The sequence below is a fragment of the Paramisgurnus dabryanus genome, chromosome 3 (assembly GCF_030506205.2).
Source record: "Paramisgurnus dabryanus chromosome 3, PD_genome_1.1, whole genome shotgun sequence".
NCBI lineage: Eukaryota > Metazoa > Chordata > Actinopteri > Cypriniformes > Cobitidae > Paramisgurnus > Paramisgurnus dabryanus.
Window position 1 is genome coordinate 49111797 of NC_133339.1, and position 26637 is coordinate 49138433.

The following is a 26637-nucleotide window of genomic DNA, read 5'->3' on the forward strand; positions in this document are numbered from 1 at the left end:
GTTGAGGTCCATTAAAGTCCACTATATGGAGAAAAATTCTGGAATGTGTTACTCAAAAAAACAAACAAACAAAAAAATAATTTCTTCTTGACTGAACAAAGAAACACATAAACGTTTTGGATGACTTAGGGGTAAGTAAATTATCAGGATTTTTTATTAAAGGAGTAGTCCACTTTAAAGATGGGGCCCATTGACTTAGTAGGAAAAAAAAGTAAGTCAATGGGCCCCATCTTTAAAGTGGACTACTCCTTTAAGACAGTGGACTAATCCTTTACTGTATTTTCCCTCCTGACTTTCTTTTTTTTGCATCATTTTAAAAGTGGATTAATTCTTTAAAGGAGCATTTCACCCTTAGAAACATTAATCTTTATTGAAAGTGCGTCATATTCATACTCGAAATGTAACAAACATTTCGAATTTGGTGCCTATTTGACCGAAAAAAGGGGTGTTTTTAGTCTCACCCCCTCAACAAAGATATTGGACTTCCTTCTTTCAATGATACAAAATGATGATTTTTACATCATTGAAAGAAGGAAGTGCAACACTGAAATCTGTATTTCTCCTGTCTCAGCGGAAACTGAGGAAATAATGCACGACCATTCAAAAACATGAGTGGGGTTCTAACTATACAAAGCTTAATGCAAATGGTTGAAGTGTCCCTTTAACATAAGCATATTGGATGAAATGCCAGCTGTACGTTTGTATTTCAATTAACAGCACATCATTAACAATGTAGGAAACTTTATTTCCTTTTAATTCAACTACACTGGATAGTGGAAGTGTCTAAAGAAAATTGCACTTAAAGTCTGTAAGTTTTCTAAGAAGAGTAGAAACCTGTGGATTCACTGTAGTGTTCTTTTTCCCTTTCTTCATCTTTGATCCACGTTCCAGGTTAATGTAGGGAAATCATCTGCAAGGCAGAAAACAAACAAGAACAATTATTATTATGTTGATAAATATTTAATAAGTCTTCTTATTTTACACAGTAATTAAAAAACAACAAATAATTCTGTATTAATAATTGTGCAATTAAATTCAATTATTTGGTTTAAACAGAAGTAATGGGGGAATATCGATGTTCCCTTTCAGTCGGTCACTACGACGTCACGTCGTGACCGACGAATTGGGAACTCGCTTAGAGAGACCAATCTGCTTCGTACTCTACTAAAACGCCAATGAACTTGGCATTGAGATATTTGCATAATGCTGGCGCCGCCCCGCCAGGTGCGTATATAAGCCAAAGGTGCAAATATGGAAATTAGCTTTTTCGCTTCGAAAGCCGGCATTATATGCTACTGAGAAGCTACTCTCAGCTCTTCTGGGAACGGTTGCTGAAGTTGATTGACAAGCAGTACTGACACAGCGGACGCTCGCAGTATTCCACTGCTCTGCATCTTTTTTGTTTTGAGTTTAGTGTGTGCGTTGCCTCTCCCTGTGCGCATCATCAGCTGAGCACCTAAGAGTGATTTCCCTAAAGAGTGAAACGTGAGAGCTCTGTGTCTTTTTAAAGACAGCCACTCTCTCGTATATTCGGAGATCAGCGTCCTTTTCAGGATAGCTTTTCCTCCGTGCGATCTTGGATGCGAGAAGTACAGGGATTCCAGTGACGGTCACGAGCGCTGTCTTCGTGCTATGGCATCGAGCACTCCGAGGCTGCGTTCGTGGAGAGCTTTTGCTCTCTCTGTGAGAGCATAACCCTCTTGGATTGCGGAGACGACTGTCGTTTCTACGGGAACGGCGTCCGCACCTTTGCAGTGCTGAACGCCGCCATGGTGCGGCTGTCAAGCGCTCGCAGGACGCTCTTCGCATCACTACGCCGAGTAGGACGGGGATGCGTCCTTCACCTACCGGCCTTCTCATCCTCAGCCGGTTGAGGCTCCGGTGGAGACTGCAGAGTCGTGTTCTGCGATTTCTGCCGAATCCATTGGACCTCCTTCTGGTCCCGTCACTTCTACAGCATCAGAGGGGTGCCCATTTTTTCCCTCCGAGGCGGAGTCGTCCTGGAGATGGCGGCCGTGCCCGCTCGAGCGGCGGAAACGGTAGAGTTGGAGGGGTTAATCCCTCTCCGCCCGAACCGTCCCGCCCACATGATTGGTACTTCGGAGCAGCCCGGGCCTCTACGGTCCTCACCTCCTGTGCCTGCCATTCCCGATGGCACGAAGAGCTGACGTGATTTGCGGCCGTCTCGGCCGTTCAGCTTCACCCCTCATCTCCCTCACTAACGGAGCCGCTAAGGGGGGATCCCTTCAGTTGAGCGGGGGGTTGCGATGCAGCTGCGTTCCTGGAGGGACCACCCAACTCTTCCCTCCCGTGTTTGTATAGACAGTCGTCCGGTTACGGGCGCTGCCCATCAGGCATGCGGAGACGCGGCTTCAGCCCTGCACGCATTAACGTACTGCAGGTTCACAAACGAAGGCTTTAGAGATATACGAGGGAAGCCGTGACCTTCAGTCGTGCGATGTCCACCACAGTGTTCAAGATCGCCACCTTTGGCTATGTCTGGCTTATATGACGGAACAACTTCATGAATGCTCCTGTCTCACAGACCGGCCTCTTCGGCGAGCCCGGGGAGTCGTACAGCTCCGCTGCGCAGACTGAGGCGATCTCCTAGGTCGTGCTCCGGCGGATGAGAGCTGCCCTTGGTCCACCAACGCCGGCTCCTCAGTCTGCCTCTCGCCGTCGGCGTCCTGCGGCGGCCACCTCTGTTCTCCTCCTCGGACCCCATCTCGGCAGCGCAGGGGAACCGGTCGTCAGCAGCTCGCCCCGCCCGCTTAGCCGCTTCCCGTGAAAATCGGGAGTTTGTGGCCAGAGACGGGCGACCCGGAGTGGCAGAGGATCACTCTTCAGGAGACGGTGATTCGCTCCTTCCCCCGGTAGAGGGTCGGGTGGAAAATCATTGGTTTGCATCTGTTCCACCGGCTGTCCAGCCGGTACCCACTTAACCACACATAAGAGTGCATTCCTCTTCCCTCTCCAGGTCTCCAGAGGATCGAGAGAGCCGTGAGCGGGCACAACAGCTCACCCTACCTCTCCTCTATCGCCAGCGGGTGTTTTCCGGAGTCTGCGCTCTCCGCGCAGGAGACCAGACGACCGTCATCCTCAGCGGGCTCAGGTCAGTGTCACACACACACACATTCTGTAGATGTTTATGCTGTCACAGCAGACGCACCGGGCAGTCTCACCTGTCTCGCTTCGCTGCCCCACCGCGGGTACTTCGGTAGTGTCGTTAATTCTCCTCGTACGGTCCCGGGATGCTTCGCTTCAGTTCCCAGCCCGTCTCGTTGGGTTTTACGCACTATCCGCCTCGGTTACGTAATACAATTACCGGCACTCCCCCAAATTCTCGGGCATTCGTTTCACTATAGTGAAAGCGTCCGATGCACATGTACTGCGTGCAAAAGTCGATGTCCTGCTGGCGAAGGACATTTCGAGCCGGTCCCTCTTACCGAGAATGATGATAAGGTTTTTCCAGCCTTTATCTCATATTACCCAAAATACGCGGTGGGTTACGACCGATTTATTTACGCACCGGTTCTACAAATGTGATCATTTAGGATGATAAGCCGAGGCTCGTATTTCAATATTCAAATCGGTTTGCAGCCTTAGACCTGTAGACGTGTACTTTGTGTCCATCTCCCTTCGCCTTAGACCGTTTTTTGCTCTGCGTTCGTGGGGTGGGCATATTAATACTAAGTACACCATTCGAGCTGTCTCTCTCTCCCCGTGTCTCCATGAAAGTGCTAGTCATGGCATTAAAATCTCCGAGAGAGAGAGCGTTGTTCGCATTCTGCTTATATTTACGTCAACTATAATGGCTCGTTCTTGGCAGACGTGCGCGAACACAGAGATTTAATGTTTCAGCATCTCGCTCGTTCAAGTCATCAGGTCAGCTGGGAAAAGAGCAACTTTGCCCCGTGCAGAGGATCCTTTTCTCAGTATGGAAATAGACTCGATCGATTTATTGGCGTGTTTTACAAGAGCGCGCAACCAGTCAGTTCTGACTTGCCTCGGTTTAATTCGAGGGAAGTACGCGGTCCCTCTGAAACAATTTCAGAAGCTCCTGGACATATGACAGCATGCTGCGGCTGTGACACTGCTCGAGCTGCTTCATATGAGACCGCTTCAGCATTGGTTTTACGATCGAGTCTTGAGGAGAGCGTGGCGCAACGGCATACACTGTGTAACCATTACACCTGCGTGTCATTTCTATTTTACCCCGTGTCAGACCCAGCATTTCTGATAGCAAGATATGCCCCTGAGTCGGGTCTCCTGGCATCCTGTAGCACATACAATGCCCCCAGCACGGGATGAGCAGCCACGTATGACGGGCTTGCAGTCTCAGGGGTGTGCATAGCACCCCAACTGCCGCGAGGGGTGCGCTGTATATCTGGGACTTGTACGCTCCGCTATGGAGATGCGAGGGAAGGATGTATTAACCGACACCGACAACATTGCGACTGTTGCGTTATTTACCGTTAAGGCGGTTTTTGCGCTCTCGTCACCTGTCGCATCTCGCTCGTCATCTCCTCCTTTGGAGTCAGAAGCATCTGAGGTCCCTTCGTGCCATTTACATCCCGGGTTCGCTCAATACAGCGGCAGTCGCGCTTTCCCGAGCTGCGCGCCCCGGTGAATGGCGACTCCACCCCCAGACGGTCCAGCTAACTTGGAAGAAGTTCGGTCGTGCGCAGATATATCTGTTTGCGTCGCCGCACGATACCCACTGTCGCCGGTTTTTATTCACTAACCGAGGGCAGCCTCGGTGTGGAAATACGCATTCACTCCAGTGAGCTTAATCGCACAGACACTGTGCAAAGTCAGGCAGGACGAGGAGAGCCTTTCGTTAGTCGCCCCGTACTGGACGACCAGGAATTGGTTTTCAGAGTTAATGCTCCTCGCGACAGCCCCTCCCTGGCGAATTCCCCTAGGAAGGACTTTCTTTCTTTAGGAAGGGGCACATTATGGCACCCGCGCCCCGACCTGTGGGATCTCCATGTATGGTCGTTGAGTGCGTGCAAGGTTTAGGTGATTTATCGCAAGCGGTATCTAACACCATCGACGCGGTACGAGCACCGTCCACAAGACGGGCTTACGTGCTTAAATGAAACCCTTTTCGTCACCTGGTGCTCTTCGCAACGCGAGGACCCCAGAGAATGCTTAACATTGTGCTTTTATATATCTTCAACATAGGTTAGATGGTAGGCTGTCACCCTCCACCATTAAAGTTGATATCGCCGCTATTTCTGCTCATCACTCGCTTATTAACGGCAGATCAGTTGGCAGCATGATTTGGTCATTAGATTTTAAGAGGCGCTCGCAGGCTAAACCCCTCGCGCCCTCCCTCTATTCCTCCTGAGACCTGTCCATGGTGCTGAAGCCCTACTACAGGTTCCGCGTTCGAGCCTTTGCAGTCTGCGAGTCTGAAGTTTTTGTCAATGAAAACTCTGACCCTGCTAGCATTGGTCTCCGTGAAGAGAGTAAGGAATTTACATGCATTCTCTGTTGACGATTCGTGCCTTCAGTTTGGTCCTGCTGTCTCACTGAGACCCAGACCAGGCTACGTGCCCAAAGTTCCCACCACTCCCTTCAGAGATAAGGTGGTGAGCTTGCAAGCGCTGCCCCCCGGAGGAGGGCAGACCCAACCATGGCTTTATTATGCCCCGTACGAGCGTTACGCATCTGAGCTCAGTATGGAAGGCCATCAAGCCAAAAACGCGTAATAATTTGTTTTGCCTTCCTCCGCTGCCTTGGCAGCCTGAAGTTGCGGAGCATCCGGTGCCAGCCTCTCACTAGCTGCATCCTCGCGAACCTGTGTTTGGCTCGGGCATCCACATTGCGTCCCACCGGGTTCCTTTGTGAGTATTTTTCCGTGGGGTTAATCCTACTAGCCCACGTTTCCCTCAGCAGAGCACTGCTTTGCTTACACAGCCACGGCTGTCATTTATACCTCAACTACGGTTGACTTTCGCCCACCAATAGCCCTTAACGGGGCGGTGGCTTCCGCACCGTCCCTATACCGCTCAGATAGGGCGCTTCCCAGTCGCTGGCACTACTGTGGGGTTAAAGGAACATCTACTGCCTGGCCTTCTGCCTTAAAACCTAATTCTCCTTATCCTTAAGTGGAACCGGAGGGCTTTACGCAGACACTGGAAGAGGTCAGCCCTCAGTGGCGTTTTGGTAGGGATTCCCAATTCGTCGGTCACGACGTGACGTCGTAGTGACCGACTGAAAGGGAACGTCTCGGTTACGTATGTAACCCTCGTTCCCTGAAGGAAGGGAACGGAGACGTCACGTCCCGTCGCCACAGGGCTGCTCCCTGCTGTTTATCGGCCGGTCACACTTTCCGGCTTTCTCAGCGAAATGAAGCTAATTTCCATATTTGCACCTGTGGCTTATATACGCACCTGGCGGGGCGGCGCCAGCATTATGCAAATATCTCAATGCCAAGTTCATTGGCGTTTTAGTAGAGTACGAAGCAGATTGGTCTCTCTAAGCGAGTTCCCAATTCGTCGGTCACGACGTGACGTCTCCGTTCCCTTCCTTCAGGGAACGAGGGTTACATACGTAACCGAGACGTTCTGTTAAAAACAACAAATCACTGGTCAAAATGGAAATGTGACATTGCAAGCATAAAGGTGACATTGTTTTGTAAAGGTGTAAATCAAGTTGCAGGCATAAGAAAAAAGTTTGGCAACATTGAACTGTTAATCTTAAGCGTAATTCATGTCTTGTAAAACTTCATATTTAGGCTATATAAATATAACTGTATTCATCTGACCTCAGTTTTTCTGCATTTACACGTTTGGCATGGATTTTTGGGCTGAAATACTGCAAAAAGCATGGCAAGTGTGCAAACAGTGGCATTCTTTCAAAAATGAATCACACAGAATCTGTCTTATGTACTATTCGCACGGGATAAGTATTATCTGGGGACCTAATGGCCCTCATTTATCAAAAGTGCGTACACCAAATTTCCAGCGTACACCTTGCGTACACCCAAAACCACGGTGACTTTGAGATTTATCAATATGGACGTTGGCGTACGGCACGCTCAAATCCTACGCCAGCTCAGGAGGTGGTGTACGCACATTTTGAGTTAGTGCAGAAATGCGCAAAAACTTCCTAACACCACAAAACGTACTGACAAACTAAAATATATGATATATTATGACCCACTGTAAAAAACATAGTAATTATAAACTTCAGTGTTTATTTTTATGCAACAATGTTCAATGTTTAATTTGTGAGACTTTACCAAAGCATTTGATTTGTATGCATATGTATTCCTTCAGTTGAGAGCCTGTGCGCTTTACCTGATGTTTCAGAGCGAGCATGTGAACGGAGCTTAGTGGGAGCGGAGCGTTGAGCGGTGCGGTAATATTACCATCAAAGCGCCTTTCCGAAAATTCCGCTCCCTCTGCACCGCTCGTTGAACCCAGAACGCCCTTTGATAATTTGCTAGTTCGAGAATCTGTAAAAACGTCTAGCAATAAGTAATGGAATTCAAGCCTTATACATAAATGTAAAGTAAAAATCAAAGTTAAGATTGAGCAGGAAGAAAAAATTGAAAGGGACTGCGGAGAGACTGTAAAGAGTTAGCAAATATTCTTCCTGGAATCTGAAGCGGCACATTGCAAGAAAGCACAAGGATGTGCTACGAAAACATGGTTCCATTCGATGATAAATAAATACAGATGAGGTAAGGTAAAATGCTTGTGTTGAATGGAGCCGTAAATCCGATCATGATGACATGCGGGCAAAATTATGGCCACGAATAATTTTTTATGCTATGGACACTTCTTTTTCTTATTTAGTCTAAAGTATGGCCATAAATTTAGAATTTGTTCCCAATATTCAACAGTTTGTTCCTTGGAATTAATTATTATAATATTTAGAATATTTCGTAATTACTATTACAATTATTATTACTTCAAATTATGAATTAGCTTAGCTAAAACATGTGGATGTCGTGGAAACAAATTGTTAATTTGAATTATATCCGGAGCTCCGTATCAAACTGGATCTAAGATACAGCTAACAAACAACTGTATGTAAATACAGAACAACACACTACAAAAGTTACTACATCATTTTAAAATATTATAAAAAAAAAATTAACTGAACCATTAAGCAGACATAGAATTTAGATGTAGGCAACAGTAAATAATAATAATAATAAATAATTATTCTTCTAAATATCAATTAATAATAAAAATAATAATAAGAATATTACAAATTGTCATCCAATTATTAATGTGTCTTTAATCCCACTCTTTAAACTGCCAAATAAAACAATTTTGTTTCTTTTCACTTCCCCGGATTCTCTTCTTTGCCGTCTTTCGTGTATCAATGGCGTAAAATGAGGGCGTGGGGGAGGCGGAGACTTGAATTTATATGGGCTTGTTATTCTAATGACGCTCGTTTTCGGCCGCGGCATTTATGAAGGGCAGATATTGCGTACACCTGAATATCAATGGTACGCACAGTTTCATAAATCAGGCGGTGAGAGGAGTGTAAGCATAATCTTACGCCAACATATACGCCCGTTTCTACGCAAGAATGATAAATGAGGGCCATTGTGATTTAAAAATTACCTACCTACGTCTGAGATTCGTGTGGCCGGTTCGCACGGGATAAGCAAAGCCTGTGATTTCACTTCAATTTACTGACTTATCTCCCAAATATAATGTTGAGGCTTTGCATAACACTATCACGCAACACGCTGTTAGAGGTACCTTTACCAAATCATTTCGTTAAATCATTGAATGTGTGAAAAAAGTGACACTGAAATGACAGAATAGCGTCTTCTGCCTCTAGATGCAGTTTTAAAGATTAAAATTAATGTATATGATCAACACAAATACAAGGCGCAAAAATATAACTGATTGCTTACCAGCATTAAATAAATTAATAAAAACAACCAGCTTTTAATAAAAACAAGGTTTTTTCTTTGTGTATCAACAACGTCGGCTCCGAGGACGAGGTAACAGCAGCATGTAACGCCGATGGCTTTTAACTGACTGGACTTGACTCTCGCCTGGGCATAAAGATATGCAAGTTTTTCATCAACAATATCTGCATGAAACATAAACATGATGATCATCAACCGACTCGACTGTTTCAGCACTTCATCTACGGAGGGTCTGCTTTATTAACTGCTTTCCGTTTGCTCCGCGTGAGCTACATTTTTTTGTTCTGTACTTTTTACTCGCATATGTTTCTACATATTTTCGACCAAGGAACACACAGAATATAATATAAGTTATTATAGATAGCAGTTAAGCTTGTTCTGAAATGATGAAAAAAGCCAAATGACTAAAAAGGATCTCTCCAACTTAATTTCATAGATACAAATTAAAAATGTCCTATATTAATATGTATTGCCTTCTGTATTGCATTCGTTCTGTACACGTGCACAAATACTGCATAATTGTAATTTCTTCAAGACACTGTGTTCTGTATTGACAGATTCTTTGTAAATTTGCACTTAACAAGCAAAACAACCTCAGTGCATCTCGTTGTTCTGGATTTAAATAATTATTTTATTTTAATAACCAGAGGGTTGTGTATACAACGCTATTGAGCCACCCGAAATCACCACAAATGAAATTCCTTTACCACGACAGACCTAAACTTAGAGATCGCAAATATTGACAGTTCTGCATATTTTTAATATTAATCACCAAGATGGACGAAAGAGACTGATTAGAAGTTTAAAATCAGAAACATACTAATAAAGCCCTCAAGTTTCACCATGAAAGCCAAAAAAATCGGAGGGATGTGTCTCTGTATGTGCGCTTCACAGCTGCCGTGCGAGAGGCACAGAAACTGAGAAAAAAATAAAATAAAAAAGGCGCACTGGTAACAAATGCTGGCCAAATTACAGAGATGCCAATTCGCACGGGACTAATATTATCAGAGGACCTCGGCGTTCGGTGAAATATGGTAGGTCATTTGCGGAGGAATTTTCACTTTACAAATTACAGACATGGCCGATTCGCACGGGATTAAGATCACAGACAACCTCCGTAATTATTACAAATCACTAGAGGTCACCAGGTAATACTAATCCCGTGCGAATAGGGCTTTAGTGTGTAAAATAAACCAGCTTTTATAAAACTATTTCCTGAAATAACTTAATATCTACTGGGCTACCGGCAGTGTTGGGTAAGTTACTTAAAAAATAATTTGATTACATTACTGATTACTTCATGCAAAAAGTAATCTAATTACTTTACTTTTAAGTTACTTTGACAAAATCAAATGAAAAAAAGCTACAAATTAATTAAATTAAATTAAAATTAAAAGCTAAATTAATTAAATACATTTTAATTAATTTTACAACACTTAATTTGTAATGCTAGTAACGTAATTTTGTTGTCATTGGTAACTGTAATCAAATTACATACATTTAATATGTAAAGCGTTACGTTACTGCGTTATCAGGGAAAGTAATTAGAGTACAGTAATGCGTTACATAGTAACGTGTTATACCCAACTCTGGCTACCGGATACTGAGACAACTACGGCCGTTATTCAACAAATCATGAAAGAGAAAACAACGAGTCATTTAAAGCCTCATTTGATAGCCACGCCTTTCCACAGGCGCTAGCAAGCTCAAATGAGTGAGAGAATTATGACAAAACTGTTAATGTCAGGTTATTTGAGGAAATAGTTTTACCATCTGTTAGGGTGGCCATTCGTGCCAGTTCCGCTGGACACGTCCCGAACATGTTTTCGGGTTCGTTCTCCGTAAGTCGTGTTGGTCGACCGCATACGTCATCAAGGTTTAATATTTCGGGTTTAATTTCAGAAAAGCAATCTTAAAAGAAATAAATCTTAATTTTCTAATGTATTTTAACTGAAATGATAGGACCTCGATGATGTATGCATTCGAGCAACGCGACTTCCGGAGAACGCACCCGAAAACATATTCGGGACGTGTCCGGCGGAACTGGCACGAATGGCCACCCTAACCTTGTATGCAACAAGTAATTTACACATTTAAAAGTGGTTTATTTTACACACCGAGACAGATTCTGCCCAATTAATTTGTATTTGTCGTTCATAAAATAGTGTTTGCAAAACTTGCAATGCTTTTGGCAGTATTTCAGCACAAAAACCATGCCAAAAGTGTAAGCGTAGAAAAACTGAGGTCAGATCAATACAGTTCATACTTACTTATTTAATGTAAATATGAAGTTTCAGTTTTACGCTTTGCATCTTGATGCAGACCTTCACAATATGTAAAAAAAATAATTTTAACATATGAATGGGAAATGTGTATCTAACCTCTGAACAAACCCAATGGTGCATGCCACCGCTTCCAGATCCTGGAGGTTAAAATTGTAGAATGAGGCAAATCTGATCGTTGCAAGACCAGAGAAAAAGTTGCGCTGCTCTCCTTCACACACAACCTGACCGTACATGCTCAACATCCAGCGCTGGTTGCTTAGAGACGGACCTGAAATCGACCAAAACAAAAAAGATAAAATATTTAAAATAAAATTTGTTTCTATTTTTGTGATGTTATTTAGCCATTTACAAATATAACTATTAAACATAACTTGAGCTCAACCGATGCAAATACAGATATTAGGTTAAAATGTGTATATTACAGGACAATACAAATATACTACAGTATATTGTACTGGTACTGTATACAGTACCAGGCCAAAGTTTGGACATGGGAAGTAAGTTCAAACTTTTGAGTGGTACTGTATTTAGAAGTATATTACATACATATACTATACATCACTAAATTTGAGTGATAATTGCAAAAATATGTTAATCAAACACTTTTAAATGACGTGACAACGAAGTAATGGAGGTGGGGGTTACAATTTAACTAAACTTTAATATCTGAGATAAGTCTGACATCATTTCACTTATAGGCTAATAACTTTAAAATACAAATAAAACTATATTTGTGATGAATGTATGCTACAACCACAACGTTTTCATATCAAAGTAACTTAACTTGGTGTATATTTGAGAACAAGCTGAAATGTTTAGTTCTTTACGTGTATTACAAGCTAACTTAAGCTAAATCACAACGCACCGACAGACAGCAACATTTATTGTGTTGTTTTAGGGCAATTCACATTATCATGTTTAGTCGTCAAAAACGAAAGAATTAACAGACAGATAAGTTACAAAAACATCTTTATCAACGTGTCGTGTGCTGTCTGTTAAGAGTTTAGCAAGTTAGCGTAACTTGTGGAGTGACAACAACGCAGCTCCTAAAAATAGCCCACTCGTGCAAACCGTTCAGAAATGCAATCGAATAAAACAACAGTGTCTTACCGTGTCAATGATGCACAGTCAGTCAATCTTCGTTTATCTTCATCACAGACACATTGTATTCTCCCCGTCTTCTTGTTGCATGCATAATCCTCTCATTTCTGCCGCGTCGTCGTGTAACTTTTAATTGTTCCGTGTACGTTTTCACATCACACGCAGCTATAGATTAAAAGTTGAACGCGTTGTCTTCATATCGTTGTTGTTTATATGAATAACCAATCCTAACAAATAAAGGGCGTCCGAACTTCCGAAGCACTAGCTCTGCTTACATTCAAATATTGAGCGCGAAGGAAATCAATCCCACAATGCATTGCTTTTACAGTATTATTCTGTATTACGAATTTTGCATGCTGAAAACAGGACAATTCTGTAAATTTACAGACATTCTGTAAATATTTGTAAATATACAGTCTAACACTGTTTTTTGAAAATTCGCTGTAAATTTACAGAAAAGTTTTACAGTGTATACACTCTCAGCAGTAACCAGTTCACACACGGCCAGTCCAAACTGGCATACACCTCTGCTCCGCTCTTACGGCGCATTAACACGGGGCATAAACGTTGACGCTTCCCATTCACTTTTAACGGCAGAAGTTGAACATTTCTCAACTTTTCAAGCGGCAACGCGTGCGTCAGCCAATCATATCGCCTTATGCAAATAACCTAGGCAGAGCCAGCCAGTTACGTTTATGGAAGACCGGAGCTTGTGTTGCGGCCACAGTGATTGGCTGTTGGCCACACTTCAGACAAGCCTTCCGTTAAGCGTTAACGCTTACGCCCCGTGTGAATGTACCGTTAGGCCAACTGCCTGAGGCTGTTTTCACATATGTTGGTGCGTACCGTGGTGCGGCCTCGGAGGGCACCAAAATACATTGTATCATTTTTCAGTTAGTGCGGTCCGTGTTCACATATATATTTTTTGCTGTACTCGAAATGCCGCACCGTACACCATGTGACAACGGTCAGCCCTGTCATTGGTCTCTGACAGCTCTTACCGTCTCATGACCACCCCCACGTTTCCACGACAACCAGCCTGACAGGGAGAGCGCAGCTATCAAGATGTGGAGATAAACGATGCACGTCTTTGCGAAGTTTCTTTGCTTTAACGCGAAATTGGATAGCTGTTCTATTAAAGTTTTTCTCACGGAGCCGTTTGCTAAAAAGCCCGTAATGTCACTATTTGTCTGTGGAGGACAGCTATGCATTTATAAAATCATCAGCTCAAACATAAAGGAGACTGCGAATCTCTGCCACGGACCAGGATTGGCTTGTTTGTTGTTAACCCACAATATAACACCCGGCTCACGTCACAACGGAAGCCCAGTGGCTCAAACATGTGGAGGACTTCCTGTATTTGGTTTGGCCCGAGGTCCAGCAGTGTTCACACCACAGGTGGGTCGCCCCAGAGTTCGGCGACAGCTGCTTCGAGACCACCTGTTTAGAGCGGTCTCGGAGCGGCCTTTAAGTGCGCACCCGAGTGCGGCTGTTGTGTTCACACTGACCCAAACGAACCGTACTCAGAGCGACATGTCATTTGGGCCGACCTAAACAGTGTATATGTGAAAACACCCTGAGACCTTCTCTGCCAAATCACTGCTTGCCACAGAGCAACATGGGGATGATGGAAAGACTTGGCTAAAGTCCTCCCTGGACTTTAGTAAGGGGCTACAATGACGCCATTTAATAGAGCCTATTAAAAGAAATAAATCACAGGACTGTAGAGATATGAAAAACAGTACTGGCTAAACATTTTTCACAATGGCATGCAAGAGGTTTAAACCTGGTGCATCACATCCTCAGTCCAGGTAAAACATTTGGAAACAACAGTCTGTCTCTGTGGATATCTATGAAGACACAATAAGCATTGTAGTCAGAAGTAACTTAAAAAGTAATTGTGGCCCTTTTCTTACTTTGTCATTCTTTGGGATGCAGTGCCATTTTGCGGAAATGGTTTGGATGGAGCTTAAAGCATGCTGTGTGAGCACTCACTTCCAGTAAGGTTTGGCATTATGCACCGTAAGCTTCAGCCTTAAATTATTTTCATTAACAGCTCTTTCAAGAGAAACATATTTTTTTTGTCTGTGATACCTATGAGAGGCTGTTGGGGTTATGGAGCTCCACCAATGAGAAAAAAACATTTCATAGCTAAAGGTTAGAGGTCCCCAGCTGGAAAACCAATGAATATACTATGGCCAGCAACCCCTCCAAAGGCCTACAAGGCAAAATAGATCTAAAAGCATAATTTGATCAATTCAATTTTATTTATATGACGCTTTTCACAATTGGTAATTTTTTCGAAGCAGCTTTACATTAATAGAAGCAGGGGAAAACACAGAAACGCTGACAGACAATATAAGTAGCAAAATACAGCCGCTATGAATAAACTTTACAAGTGAGCGTACATTATCAAGTGATTGATAATGTATCGTAAACAAGAGGGTGCTTCGTTAAGCCAATGTCAGCTGACGGGGTTGAAAAACATCATCATAAAGGAAATCAATACAACATGCCAATATTCATTCTTTACACATATAGACTGAAATTTAAATCACAATCCATTATTGCTTAACATCTCTACTAAGACATCTTTAAGAAAGGATTGTGAAGGTATTTTAAAAATGGTTATTTTTAAACTTTTCCTTTACAAGCAATATGGTCTGAAAAAATAAAAGCAGGAGATTTTCATCTGTGACGTGGGACTAATTCCTGTTATGTGATTGGAAAGAGTCACGACGAGAAAACAAAAAAAAACAGGTGGGGTTGGAGAAAATCCCCTTTCGCACAAGCTTCTCAGATTAATTCAGAAAAAAACATCACAGTAGGTTTCTCTCAACACAAGGCTTCATTTAACATGAAATACTCCAACAGACACACACCAACCCCCTTCCGAATAACCAATTGACTGCCATGCTGACCATGTTTTCCCTCCTAAATTGTTTAAAACAAAAAGCTTATTGCTTAAGTAAAAAAAAGTCTCTGTGCACTTTACAAACACGTTCCCTGTGGACGTCCTCTACAATGTAATCCAAAAGTGGCGGTGCAGCATGTTAGGGGTTGAATGCACACTCTCTCACTTTTACCCTGTATTTCCCAGGACTGTATGACTCAAGACACAGCAATTAAGGCTTGCAGCAGCCCAAAGGGCTGATGCCAAACCTTGCCCACCACAGCCCTTACAATCGAATTACTGGGGGAGGGAGGCATGATGTCATTGTAAGGCATGTTGAAGGCCAATCAAAGCCTGAGAAAATTGTGTCAACCTTTGTTGAGTCTCTCCATTCAACACTAAAGAAGTGCAGTGAATTGAGATTGGCGGAGAGGTTATTTATCCTGAGTGTGAAAAAAGAAACAAAAATAAAAGGCAAGCAAAAAGGGAACAGCATTGTCGGTATGCTAATGGCGTTGAGCAGAGATTGCAGCATAAAGATTTAATGAAATTTATTTGCCAAAACATTGGTGCTTGGCAAACACTATTGTTTAAGCGTTAAATGGCACAACAGAGAACAGGTCTGATGAACTTAACATAATATGATTTTAGTGGATAGAGAATACAATCCATCTCTATACATACAGTATGCGCAGATACACTGGGATTAATCTCACAAAAGAAAATTTTGTTTATATTTAGAACTGAAATAAAAACATAACACTAAAATACCATTTTAAAAATGTTTTAAAGATATTTTGAATAAAAGGATGAAGCAAAGTTAAAATATTCTTTCTTTAATATATTTATTTAATATTAGTATAAATTAAATCCAGTACAGCAAATACAGGTTCTACAGACCTCAACTTCTTAAAGTCCTTCCAAAAAAAAAAATATATTTTTTATACAGCAATGGAAATTGCAATGCTTTGTTTGCTTGGGTTTTCTTATAATAAAGATTACTCTTAAATATGAGGAATGCAACATGCTATAAAAAATATGCTAAAAATGTCATAGAAGAACAATTTTTGCCTGTATTGTACCATTTAGAAACCTTAACATCTGAAATACTTTTCTGTTTCAATAAAGTTAATTCGTAGTGGAACATTTTTTTTCAGACTATTAGCCGTTTCTCAATATGCGTTCTTGTCTGTACTTGTGTTCTTGTGGACTTGTGAAACGTCATCAGTCGCGGCCCAAGTACTGTTCCAATTCAAAGTTCGCATCAAGCCCAAGTTCACATAAAATCCCTGGATGTGTTCTTGATCCGCCCATTTTATCGAGGATGCATCAGAGGAGACTTGTGTGGACTTATGACAGCAAAGTTTCCCAGAATGCATTTCGCGTTAGGAGTTCGTTCTTCCGAGTCTGAACTTGCAAGTTCGAAGTACGAAGGACACAAGTCCGAGTTCGGCGTACTTGGTTTTGAGAAACGGCTTATGAAAAGGTAAGAAAGGAATGGTTATTTTAAGAACATTTGACTGGGGAACCAAAAATGATTCTTCTATGACATTGTTGTAAAAAACCTTTTTGTAGCATCTTTACTTTTAAGAATGTATATACATATTTGATTAGACAACTCTCCAAATTTAGATTTATGACATTACATTGTTGTTGCAGAAACACTGAATAGACATGGATGTGACATGCAAGTATTGTGTTTAAGGTCAACAAAACCCTTGCTTAATAAATCTGTGGGCTGATGACAGTGAAAGCAGGATGTCTGCCTTACACACACACACACACACGCACGCACGCACGCACGCACGCACGCACGCACACACACACACACACACACACACACACACAGATTATAGCCACAGTCAGATAAGACTTTGAAATCTCATTTTTCAAACTTTACATGGTGTGGGTGGATATTGAGTAGCTGATTGTGTGTAAAGATGTTGATAATGTCTGTCAAGGACAGCACTGAGTGGAAATTCCAACAGTGCAATTATTACCAATGTCAAGATTACTTATAAACTTTGAATGTGTTTATTATTAGCATTTAACATCTTTTTCTCACTGCACAAGGACATCCTAACAGAGACTGATAATGTGAAGCTTTAGGACTAAACATTGGCTTAATATGTCAAGATTTTGTCATTTCAGTAAAAAATTTTTTTTTCTTTCAGTTAAAATGTTATTGCCATCCATTCACAATTTACAAGGTAAATACTGTTTTATTAACACATTATTAACTGTATTATTATTTACACATTAAAAAATCTAGCATATATTAACTGTTAATTAACTGAAATGTAGTATTTTTAAGGAATATGCTTTTAAGAAAGCCAAAAATAGTTATAATTTGATTAAAAAATTTCTTTTGCTGCTGTACTGTAGATTCAGATGTGCAGAAAAAATATTCCATACAGATACAATATGCTTTTTAAATGGAACTGGTTCTTAAAAAAAGAAAAAGTCAGTTCCCATTGCTGTACTTCTCTGCTTTGGAGAACAAGAGGCAAAATGTGACATATTGCTTTTTCTGACATAATGTATGATTCAAAGCCAGGTTTACAAATACATCAAAGCCCATTATTTGCCAAAAAATAAGCAAAAATGGTACAGAATTCATGGAATCCATCGTCTGTAGTGGTGAGTTACTAGTGAATGACAGCATAGTGATTGATCAGACAAATGTGTTCCTCTCATATGAATCACCAAATCTGCAAAAACAGAAGAACACATTCAGTTTTATTAGTGCTTTTCTTATATAAAGAGAATATAGGAAAATAACAACAATTACTGAGCATTTCACAATTGTCAGAATGTGTGCTACTTGGATATTAAACACATGACCTAATAGTACTGTTAATAGCCAATCACACAGAACAGTGTGGTGCGGTTAACCTTTAAAAGTGCACCACACTACCTTTATTTGATTGACTTTATAAAACGGCAGTGGGCTGTACTTTTGATGTTGCTAGACAACCACTGAATTAGATCTCCTGTCAGTCAAGGATTAAAGCATGAATGCTCTTAAAACTTTGGTTTACTGTTAACAGTCATATTAGCAAAACCTTAAAAAAGAGGGCACTTGCTCTGACCTTGATCTAGAGTGAGAGGTGCACAAACACACAGAAGAAAAAGCAGTCAGCTTTTTGTTGTTCCAAGCAACTGTAAACTTCTCTAACCACAACGAAAGGCCCACCTTTTTCCTCATTCGATTGGACAAAATAACAAAAAAACGTGAATGACGTTGGTCGCTTTACCGCAGCTAAAAAAAAACTTTAGGCGCTCAGAGCACTCCTGCAAAGACACAAGACGCACCAGGCACGCAAAATGTGAGGTGCTCGGAGCGCATAAACAGCATGTTACATAGAAAACTATTTAAAAAAGGCACCTCTCTCTGCCATAGACACGTTCTGTCTGATCGGGGGCTTAAGCTTGCAAGACAACATTTTTTTTATTTTAATGCTGTGTATGCATACATAGGACATTAAACAGCAGACACAAAATAACAGAACTATAAAGTCCACTATACTAAAAGAACATTGTTACAAAAAATTTGCAAATAATCACCCAGAAAAACCACCACCCAGCAGCTTTGAGGCTATGAACATGCCCCTACTGTACCAATATCCAGAAAACACTGAATTGTCCCTAGCAATAATTTTGACCAAATAATCAATCTATATTTATATAGAATTAAATTAAATTTTATTTATTTGTTTAATTGTTTCAAAGAAGCTTTACAGTGATAAAAGCAAGAGGAAAAACAGAAAAATCAGGGGACAACTAAAGTAGCAAAGTGCAGCTCTAAGTTTAAACCGTAGCGAGCTGAGTAATAATGTAATGTAAAGAAGAAAGTTAAGTAAAACTGCAATAAGCCATTTTCTGACACAAAATGTAATTATACTGTAATAGAGGTTTCAGATGCATCACAGTGTCATTCAGCTAGTCATTTGAGTTTAGTTCAATTCAGATTTTTACACATTTGTTGATATTTTAATCTCAATAGTATTTTGTAATTTAATTTCTTCATATTTGCCTGTTCAGGCACAAAGATTACGTGTTTAATCGCCTCTGCCGTAACTGCGGGAAAAAGCAAGCATTCATTCATCTACTTGATGTGATCTTTAACATGTAGCCTAAAGTTATCTATGGTCTCTGTTCATCTGTTCTCTTCACAAATAAATACACATTTTAACTATGCTCATCTGGTTCAAGTTCATGATTAAAAATTAACATGTAAACAAAAAATATTAATTAGTATAATTTAAATAGGGGAGAGTGGGGTAAAGTGAGACATCGGGTAAAGTGAGACACCCCCTGTATCTAGGCAACGGAACACATTTGTGGTCCTATGACCATTATGTTTTTAAGCCCCTCAAATTTCCCCTTGGCCATGAAGGACAGGACCTCATGCTGCTGTGGTTAACATGTTTTTTTCACAAAAATATATTTTTTGCTTGTAAAAGTAAATTTTCTTGCTGTCAACTTAATCAACTGTTGTGCCAAAGCAAATTGATTCAGGTAGAAAAACTTATATCACACATGTTTATGAACTACCAACATATAAAACCTTGTGTTGATGCTAGCTGAAGATTAGCCTGAATTTCCAAGAGAGAGAGTTTTTTTCCAAAATGTGGTGGTGGGGTAAAGTGAGACAAATGATGTGGGGTAAAGTGAGACACGAGGCACAAGTTCAGTTTAGTCTAAAACATATTTTAATGTAATATTACATTACATATGTTTTATTTTTAATTTTATAAACATTGCAGAAAAACCATTACGCCTAGTCAATACACCAGGAAGACAGCCTGGGGAAAAACACCCCTTGAGGAGATGGAGAGTGCAGCTGCTTAGGTCAAGGAAGGAAAGAATTCTCTAATGCTATGTACACACCAAACGCGAGGCATCATGGTACTGTGGGTTCACACCAGACACAAGTTCAACAATTTGCGGAAGTAGATTACATACAAAGTCAATGCAAAGATGCAATCAGACACGTCCTCGCATGTGGCGATGCGAATGACGTGATATGGGTGGCGCGTTTTCCACGAAAACACGCGCTATTCGCCGCAAACATGTCTTCGCCCAATTTGAAAATATTCAACTTGAGCGAAAAATTCCATTACACAATGTTAAATCCTGCGAGTAATCTAGATCAAGTAACGCACTGCCCCGCATTTGGTGTGTACGTAGCATTATTTGCAAATTTTTCGTTCGAGATAAATATTTTCAACTTGGGCGAAGACATGTTTGAGGTGAATAGTGCGTGTTTTCGCGGCAAATGCTCCGCTCATATGGCGTCATTCGCATCGCCCCAGGCGAGGATGCGTCTGATCGTGTCTTTGCATTAACTTTGAATGTAATCTACTTGCACAAATCGTTGAACTCACGTCTGGTGTGAACCCAAAGTAAGAGCAGCTGCAAGGGATAGAAATATTGATAGATGGTTCTGATTGTCTTTTGCGCTGACCCGCAGACACTAGCTGGCTCTAAGGGTCCTTTGTTCTGACCCCCAGACTGCGTTCTAATCTAACTGGTTCTATATGTCATTTGAATGTTAATTAAAAAAATTTGAATTGTCGGAGCCAATGGTCTACAGTGGGCAGCGCTCCGACATGTGGTGCTTTCACACTTTCTGGGAGTTCGATTCCCGGCTCGTGGTCATTTGCCGATCCAATACCCTTCTCTCCTCCCTGTACTTTCCTGTCCTCTCCAAAACTCACTGTTAAATAAAGGAAAAAACTGGCCAAAAAATATAACTTTTGAATTATGTTATGTTGTATTTGATTTTGGTTCAGAGTTACTGTACTTTCAAGTGTTTAGAAAAATAATGTTCTTAATTGACCAATCCCCTTGATTCTGTTACTAGTCCAACATTAGTTCTGGAATGTGTGGTTGTCAAGCTAGCCGTCAGGATTTTATCTGTTACAATATGTGCTGTTATGGTAGTTTCAGAGTGTAAAAAGTAAGTGGATCAGTTTACCCCGAGCTGGTTCACTTTACCCCCTTGATTTTTCTGGTCTGTCTCAGTTTACCCCTAAGCTGGGGTAAAGTGAGACACAAGACCACTTTTTTTAAAACAATCATATTTTCACTGCTCTTCGTCCTGAATACATTCTGGTAATTTCCATAGCTAGGAAACATCCTGAATTAATGGGAAATGTGTAAATTTGACTGATATATCATTTTAGCTCGCTTAGAGGGGAGCAAATGTAAAAAATGTCTCACTTTACCCCACTCTCCCCTATGAAATCACAGATAATATTTGACTATGGTGGAATTTTTACAACCATATCCGTCAGAATAACGAAGAATAAAAAAGTCAAAAGCAACCTTTGGTAATGACCCATTTTTTATTTTTGTCCCCACCAATGTCGGAATCAAACTTACGACTACGATGACTAGTAGACTTCCTGTCACGGGAATATTTCCCTCAGACATTAAGACCAGATAACTATGCTCAGGCAGCACATCTCTAACGGTGCTTTTTCATTGCATAGTACCCCACGGGTCAGGTCGGGTCAGCTAACTTCACTTTGGCTTGGTTAGCTTTTTCATTGAGTTTAGTAACAGAGTGGGAGGGATTGTAGGCGTGTCGTTTTATTTGCGCTGCGTTTTATTTTTTTTTAAACATGACGGTACCTGCTTTCTCTGGTACCGGAGGTACCGAGGCTGCAATACTCTTCCGGGACTGATGGGGGCAGCATATACGCGCGTGTGTATTTGACGCTCCACAAGAGTTAAGAAGAGGAAGAACGCCTTTTACGAGCACACGGGAATCTCTCTTAAGTAGTTTGTCGCTATCAAACAAAGAATTTGGCAAAGCTCTTGAAAGACAGACACCCCGATCTCTTTAAAGAATTCGAGGTAAGTTTTAATTCACATTAACATTATATACAAACTGTAAAACTTTAATTTTATACTGAAACTCAGACCCTATATTATGTTTGTTTCTATAAATTGGTGACCATGCATCGCCATTTAGTCATCCTGTCAGCAAAATGTAGCCTAATGTTACTGGATGAAGTATTAAAATGTTAAGGGTTTTTAATAACTATTTTCATCCTGCAACAATGTGAGTAATATTAAACTAATGCTTGCATTCAGAGTATGTGTATGTGCACGTGCGTGTGTTTATAAGTGCACCCTAGCACCTGTAGCTTTAGCTGATTTATTAGTCATTGTCAGACAGTATGTTAAATAAATAAAATGTATTTCTTATTCTCTCTCTTTTTAACAGTATCAGCCAGAGGAGGATGTACACCAAGAGAGTCAGGAGAAAAGTCAACAGACATTAACACAGACAACTTAAACATAAGCTTTAAAAAGTTTTCTATAATGTTGAAATGTTTTAATAAAAAAATAATATTTAAGTATAATTGTTTTTTTTTTTACACACTGTGGTACCGACTTAGGTACCGAGTACCGTGTACTTTTTGTGGTATTGGTACAGACTACTTGATTTTTGGTACCGTGACATCCCTATCGGGTACTAGGCAATGGAAAACCATAACTAACCACCTTTAACCCCCTCTTAGAACTCTGTCATTTGGGGAAGCCTACACCCCTACAACCCTTTCAACCAAAAAGGGGACATTTTATGCATTTTGGCTGTTCGTTTATGTACTGTAACATAAACGAACGTGTTTGGTTTCACGAAAACACATACTTTTGAAAACAGTTTTTGAAAACTACACCACTATAATTTCAACAAAAATTGTTACTTTATGTACTCAATAGGTGCTTGGGGTATAATATTGTAGCTCAAAAGGTGCAACATTTCAATGCATAAAGGTTCAAAAATGAACCTCTGAGAGTACTACTCCAGTGACAGAAAAGGTACAGTTTTGTACCCTTATTCTGACAGCGTTATGTGATAATTGCAAGGGCTAATAAGCTTCCAAGTTCTCCCATGTATTTCCTTCGGTTGTATCCATTTGAGTAAAAGTCACTTAAACCACACTTAAATCCTTAGCAGCAGGTTTTAATAACCTTTCCAAGCTTTCAGACAAAAGACCATTTTCAGGGTATACTGACAGTGACAGTATCACTGACAGTGTACATGTGATGTTAAGTTGACGATCAGAGCCTATTGGGCTATATATTCAAATAGGCTATATATCACACTCAACACTCATCTGAGCTTTGGCCTTTACATCAGGATGGCAGGATAAACATCACAGCAACCAAAGCACTCAGATGAAAAAAGCTGGCAGTCGGCATCCGCCTGCCGCTTTATCCGCGTTTAAATGCTTTGGTGTGCACACCGCCTTAGACTGTAACTTTATACCCAAGCCAACGTTCACACTGCAGGCAAAAGTGGCCCAAATCCAACTTTTACCAAATGTGACCCATATTTGATTTTCTTATGACAGTCTGAACAGCAAAAATCTGTTTTTTTTATCGAGTTTAAATCAATTCTGTGTTTCATGCACAGCTTGTGTGTGTACTATGGTGTTTTGGTCAGTACGAAGTCCTTATCTATCTAAAATCATTATGAGTCTGAGTCGTTTATAATGTGCATTTAAAAAAGCAACACTTGTTAAACAAAAACATAAAAAATATTCTTTGTTATCATGAAAATACCGGAAACAATTTGAAGAACAGCAATGTAAATATCCTTATAGACATTTCCTGGAATAGCATTTGTAATGCTGCTGCTTATGTGGCACAAAGGGAGTTGCAAGAGAGCGCCCCCTGGCTTTGGGACGTGCCGAGATTTTACCGTAATAGTTAAAATTCATTCATTGAGAAAATGCGCATTTGCACGAATAATCGTTACAGCCCTAGTTTCAAAGCAGCTTTACATTAAAAGAAGCAGGGGAAACAGAAATATCGACAGGCAATATAAGTAGAAAAATAAAGCTGCTATGAATAAACTTTACAAGCGAGCATATTAATAATGTTTCGTATACAAGAGGGTGCTAAGTAAAGCCAAAGTCGTCTAACTTCCCTGGGGTTGAAAAAAACCCTTTCATATGTGGTCCTAAATCAGATACATATCTTGTCTGATCAGCCATATCACATTTCGTCTGACTTTTACGAGCAGCATGACGTCACATATTCCTCTGCGCATGCGGGTCACTTCAGGGCCGTATATGGTTCACACATTAAACTGATGACATTCGCATTTAAATGATAATGTGAACAACCGCACAAAAAGTCAGATTTGGCAAGAAATCTGAACTGTGCATTAAGACCTGCAGTGTGAACTAAGCCTTAGACTTCTCAGTGTCTCTGGGCCCAAATCCTCTGACAAAGAAAATGCAGTACTGGGCCATGGATAGACACTGAATACGCTCTTAAAAAATGCTAGGTTATTGTCAACATGCCATGGGTCAAAAAGGGACTAGCCAAGCCCGTTTGATTGTAACTGAACCTATACTGGGTTGTTTCAACCCAAAATGCTGGGTTGTTTTAACCCACTGTTGGGTCAAATATAAACATTTTCTGTTTATATGACTGTGCTTGACCTTTTTTTGGGGGGGGGGGGTTCTTAAAATCACTTAAAGACATCATTGCTCATATTAAACCATGTTTTTGTTGGGCCAGGTTTGATGTCTTTTTTCAATAAGTGCCTTTTAACTGGCTCTGTTCCTACTACTCTTTTTTTATTATTGATTTTTATTGAAAATTTTCCAGTTATAAACACAGAACAGACAAACAGAAACATACAGCAGTCTGAGACCTTGTAGACAATAGTGGAAAATAAAAAATAAAAAATAATAATAATAAAGTGTAGAGAAATAGTTAAAGATGTACATACAATAAGGGTGTAGTGTTACAGAGATGTGTAATTGGGTGTTTTGTCTGGCTTGTAGAGCTCTGTTAGTCAGTTAATTTATCCAAATGGTCAAGAAACAAACTCCAAGTGGTTGAAAAGTTCTGTATAGAGTTAGTTCTGATAAATTTGAGCCTTTCCATTTGTATAACAGAGACCATGTCCGCTATCCACATCCGGAAGGAAGGAGGTAAAGATGATTTCCAGTTTTTTAACAAAATAAAGTCTTCTGTTCCTACTACTCTTAAAGTGACTTCTGTAACTTTGCTTCCCAAGAAGCCTTTACTAGACCCTTCAATTCTGAATAATTTCCGTCCCATCTCTGTTTTACCATTTATTTTAAAGTTGTTTTTGACAAACACAATTTCTTGATTTAGCAGTTCTTTCTAAATCTCAATTGTATTACTGAAATTTTTCAATCTGGTTTTAAATCTGCTTACAGTACTGAAACTGCCCTTCTTAGAATGTTAAACAATATCCTTTTACAGTAGCTAGTCACGTAAAGTCAAGTCAATTTATTTAATACAACCATCATTGATCCAAAGTGCTTTTACAATAAAGGGTTGCTTAAAAAGCAACTGAGATCAAAAATTATAAGGAGAAAAAATAAAAAAAATAATGAGATCAGAGTGGCACCTTTTCTATCCCTTTTTAAGTCTCTTATAAAAACACACTTTGTGTCATGATCCTGTAAGCCCTGTATGTCTTATGTGTTTCACGTGACAGGGTCATGGCAGCCCTCACTGTTGTCTTGTCTTGTGTGGAGAGTCACGTGGCCTATGTTTGTGTTTTGTGTGCCTCAGGCTATGTTTACACGTGGGCGGTTATTTTCATAAACGAACATTTCAACCCCCCGGTTTCAAAAATAATATCGTGCACACATGTCTGTTTTCAGAAAAGTGTTTATTTACACATACCCGTGCATATTTGCCGTCAAGAGACGCTCAAGCCCACGTAAGCCAATCACCGGCAGCGCTGGTGGTGACGTGAACTGGTTCTTCATGTTGGAGGGAGGAGTTGTTGCAGTAGGTGATTGATGACGTCAATGTACAGCGAGAGCGAGTTGAGGAATCACACGTAGAGGTCTAATTTCGAATCGCTCTCGCGGTACTTTGACATCATCCGTTGCAGAGCCGCATGAAGTCAAACACGCGTAAAATTGCTGACCTCAGAGCACTCGTCTCTGCTCCTCGACATAATGGAGCAGCTGTATTTGCAAATACAAACACACGAAACGAGTTTGCACAAACATAAATGTGATCTTGGAAGCGTTCAGAGTAGCAGTCACATGTAAACATGGGTCGCACGTTTGACGTAGGTGCGAGCTCTGGCGCATACTCTGTGACGTTGCCTGCTTAAACATCCGTTTGTCCCACTTTACATGCAACCGTGCAACCGATCTCCACTCTGCCCGGAGTTCTTAGAAACAATCGGTTTCAGAGGCGAGTTCTCCGTTTGCGTGTAAACGAGGGGCACAAACGAAGGTAAATCTCTCAGTTTTTAAAAATAACCATGTACGTGTAAACAGAGCCTCATGCTCTCCTGTCTTAAGTCTTGACCCCGCCTCCTAGTTTTCTTGGTAATTATTCATTATTAGTTAACGCCCTTCACCTGTGTGTCCTCGTTCCCTATTTTAGTTCTTCCTTATGTTAAGCCATTGTGTGTGTTG

The 26637-nt window shown here is 40.8% G+C and overlaps 2 long non-coding RNA genes across 2 annotated transcripts in view; both read right to left on the reverse strand.

The window, feature by feature from the left end:
* Window positions 1–298: 298 nt before the first annotated feature.
* On the reverse strand, window positions 299–13885 carry LOC135750395 (uncharacterized). Its single transcript, XR_010532722.2, has 3 exons — window positions 12304–13885; window positions 11290–11461; window positions 299–910 (listed from the first exon to the last, which is right to left on the reverse strand). It is a non-coding gene; the product is annotated as an uncharacterized lncRNA (long non-coding RNA).
* Window positions 13886–17202: 3317 nt separating this feature from the next.
* The window catches only part of LOC135750376 (uncharacterized), a 298286-nt gene continuing 288851 nt past the window's right edge, over window positions 17203–26637 (reverse strand). The window contains exon 3 of the long non-coding RNA XR_010532707.2: window positions 17203–17898. This is a non-coding gene — a long non-coding RNA (uncharacterized lncRNA). The remainder of the gene's footprint in view (window positions 17899–26637) is intronic.